Genomic DNA, 4,202 nt, shown 5'->3' on the forward strand with positions numbered 1-4,202 from the left:
GTGTACAAAACTTCGAAAGTGGTTATTTCTGCATGGTGGGATTTGGGTGCTGTGATTTTTTTCACTCCAGCAGATGCTCAATAAGTATTGGTTGAATGAATAAATTGTGTGAGTGAATGTGTGTATTTTTTCACAAGTATATACTCCAGTTTTTGTCTAATATATTAAATAAATGTCATTGCACTTATAAAGTGTCCTTGAAAGATTCACAGTATTGCTTTGTATATTTTAAATTTTCAAAATATTTTGCTGTAGATATCATTCTGCTTCCTTTTTCACTCAACCATATGTTTTTAAAGACCTAGCTGTTTTATCATATATATATTTAGCTTATAGCTTCTAATTGCTGCATAATATACCATTGCAGGCATATCCCCTGTTATACTCATACATTCTCTTAATGATGAATACTGAGGTTGCCTCCAACTCCCCTCTAGACCAAAAAATGTTTCATTGAACAACCTCATACATGTCCCTGCATGGATTTGAGAAAGAGTTTATTAGGAATAGGTATCCAGAAAAAGAATTGTTAAGTCATAGTCTAGACACACACTTATTTTCACTAAGCATCACCAAATTTCTCTCCAGAACAAACTGACCAGTTTTACTCCTACCAACTCTTGAGTGTTCTTGCCTACATCCTTGCTGACATTATCCCTCTTTATAATTTTTGCCAAGCTGAAGGATGTACTGCGCTGCATCACTGTCGTCCTTCTTGGATTTCTTTGATTACTGGCAAATTTAATCATCTTCATGTGCTTGTTAACTGTTTATGTTTCCCCTTCAGTGAACTGACTTCTCACATTTTGTGCATTTTTTTATCTCCTCCCCTTCCCCTCTTCCCCCTCGTTCGTTAATATCTCTCTCTCTCTCTCTCTCTCTCTCTCTCTCTCTCTGTATGTTATGTTGTTCTGTCTTCTCTGAACACTGAAAGTAATTATTTCTGCTCCATCATTCCTCCGCCAACCTTGTCCATTGGATACTTAATTGAACTGAAATCCTTAATATCAGCATATCAAAATCCATCAAGCTTTATCTTATGGCTTCTGCTTTGGGGGGTTTGTTTAAGAGCTCCTTTCCTACCCCACGATTACCATCACATCTGCCCGTTGTTTTCTACTAACTTATTAGTTTTGCTTTCACAATTGGTCTTTAATCCCTCTGGAGTTCACTCTTTTATGTGGTATGAGGTAGGGATCCAACTTTACTTTTTTCTGTATAATAATCTAGTGTTCTTACTACTTTCTTCTAAAAATTCATTCTTTCTTCATTTTAGTTTTGCTTTCACAATTGGTCTTTAATCCCTCTGGAGTTCACTCTTTTATGTGGTATGAGGTAGGAATCCAACTTTACTTTTTCTGTATAATAATCTAGTGTTCTTACTACTTTCTTCTAAAAATTCATTCTTTCTTCATTGATGTGTGATGACATCTCTATTATATGCTACGTAGGGTATTAGATAGGTGGGTAAACGTATGTGAATGTGTGTGTGTTCTGTGCTGTTTATTCTGTTGCACTGGGTTTTTTTGGTTTTGTGCCAGTATCACATTATTTATTACGATGGTTTTGTAACAAGCCTTAACATTAATAAGGGTGAGTCTAACTTCTCCCACTGCCTTTGTTCTTTTAAAACAAATTTTTAAACAATTGTATACTTTATACTTCCATGAAAATTCTAGAGTCAGTTGTTGAGCACCTAAAAAGATCTTATTTTTTTATTGGAATTGCCTTCAATGACCTCATTAACTCAAGAACTGACGTCTTTACAAATGCTGTCATTCTGTCTATGAACTTGGTGCATTCAGGTTTTCATGAGATTCTTAATAGAGTTTTAAATTTTTTGCCATAAAGATTTTGTGCATTCTTGATTAGGTTAATTGCTGCATACTTTATGCTTTTTATTGCTGAAGTTATTGTTGTTATACTTTCTAGACAATTATCGCTGTGATAGAAAAATGCTGTTGACTTTTAAAGTATTTTCTACTCTGTATTCTATTAGCATGGATTACTTTTCCCCCCAAAATTTATGAAACAAAAGGAAAAAACAGAGCACAGATGAAAAGATTGCCTTTGCAAAAGAACAAGGCTATTTCTTCTTCTAAAACAAGAAGGTGTGAAACAGGAAAGGTTAAAGATAAAGAAAAATGTCATCAAATAAGTGAGGAACGTTGAGCAATTCACTCCTTAAGTCAAATACTCCTGGGGGGTTTAAATTTCATCCCTCAAAGAGAGAAAATACTTTTCTGTTAGAAAACCCAGTTCAGTTCTTAGGAATCAAGGAGTTATTAGGGAAAAACAGCGCTTTTCCAAAATAGTTGCATCAACCAAGAGTTGAAGAACTAAACCCTTACAGCAAAAAGAAAACAAAGATCAGGAAAAAAATCAAAACAATATATTCTCCACCTACTTCTTCATATATAAAATGAAAAGCCTGTACTAAATGATATCTAAGCTCCCTTCTGCCTCAAGTCTCTGCAAATATTCTTTTTAGAAAATGAAAAAGTGGGGGTGGAAAAATTATTTTAAGTGTGAATGAATCTCCACTACTGACTCTCCTGTTCTTTCATTTTCTCTGGCAAAAAGGCTTTGAGAATAGTTATTTTTTAAAAGAACCTGAGGGGAATAAGTTTTGTTCATATAAATGCACAGAGACAATGTGGGAACGGACCCTTCTGGAGAGGAATTACTTTTACCTTTGTCATTCTGGCTGGTTACTGAATTGACTCTTTCCCTGTCATCAGCTCTAACCCCTACTCTAATATTGAAGCTTTATTTCCACTGGGTCGATATATTTTCAGTGTTTACTAGTTTGGGAAGAGAAGAAGGAAATGGAGAATTGAAACTTCTTGAGTTGCATTGCTAGAGGAAGCTTGTCCTTTTAAGACTCTTCGCTACCAAATTTTTACTCAAAGTTCCTCTTTTGTGGGGTAGAAGCAGTTTTTTCCACATTCAAATTAAAATATATGTGAGATGAAATACAAAACCCATCACTTGAGTGTCTTGCATAGCAGACGTGTTTCTTCACTTAGATGAATGCCATTTCTTCATTTATATACTGAGTCCAATCTCCTCACCAACTTCTTTAGGGTACCTAGAAAAGAAACCAAGGTGACATTTTTGAAGAATGATGAAGTCTTAAAATCAAATGATCATCTCAAAATGCAGAAATATGGTTTAGAAATTGGTGGAGCTACATATGAATTCTTAAAAATGAATACAAGACTAGTGTTAATAATATAAAATTCATACTAGGTCATCAAATAAAAATTTAGCAACCATTTAAAAGGACATTGTAAGTGCATATTTATTGATGTGAAAAGATCTCCAGGATAGAAAAATGACCTTCATGACTGAGTGTGACAGTCAAGACACAGAAGATTATGTACAGTCTTAACCCATTTTTGTAAGAAGAAACACACACATATGCAGACACAAATCTCAAATGATATAAAAAATGTTAATAATGGTCTCTTCTGAGCAGAGGAAACAGGCAATTTTGGCTTCTTTTTACTTTATATTTTCTAATTTTGCATAACTATGAACATTTTCTTGTATTAAAGCAAAAGTTTTAAAAAGAGAGAAAATGTAAAATAAACCAAAAGCTAAGTGAGCACTAAAGATCTATGTTCCAGTCCTAGCATGTCCAAGTTCAATAGTACAAAAGTCTGAGTAAATCACCAAATTTACCTTGTGCCTCAGTTTCCTTACCTATAAAATAGGAATAGCTGCCTCTCTCTGGCACAGAGTTTTTGTGATGAGTCAAAACGCCCTCCCACAAAAACTTTAGCAATAAGTTAAACATGCATTTGCCATGAGACCCAGCAACTCCACTCTTGCATATTTGCCCAAGAGAAATGAAAACATGCCCAACCAAAGACATCTGCAGGAATGTTCACAGCAGCATTATTCTTTTTGTTGTTGTTGTTAGCTAGGATTCCTGGCCTGTGTAGGGGCAGAAAGGCGTGATATCTTTCCTTGTGTGTTACCAAGAGAAAAGCATAATGAATTTATTGAATCAAAGTTTTACATGACATGGGAGACTTCAGATAGGAAGACCCAAAGACCCAGGGAAAACTGTCTGTTGTATGCTGCTGGGACGCTTGCTTTTAAATCTACATGATAAATCATTAAACTATTCACACACACACACACACACACACACACACACAGAAGCAGTTTAGTTAATGTTGAACAGCAATTAT

Source organism: Galeopterus variegatus, unplaced genomic scaffold (assembly GCF_000696425.1).
Source record: "Galeopterus variegatus unplaced genomic scaffold, G_variegatus-3.0.2 Scaffold1046, whole genome shotgun sequence".
Lineage (NCBI taxonomy): Eukaryota > Metazoa > Chordata > Mammalia > Dermoptera > Cynocephalidae > Galeopterus > Galeopterus variegatus.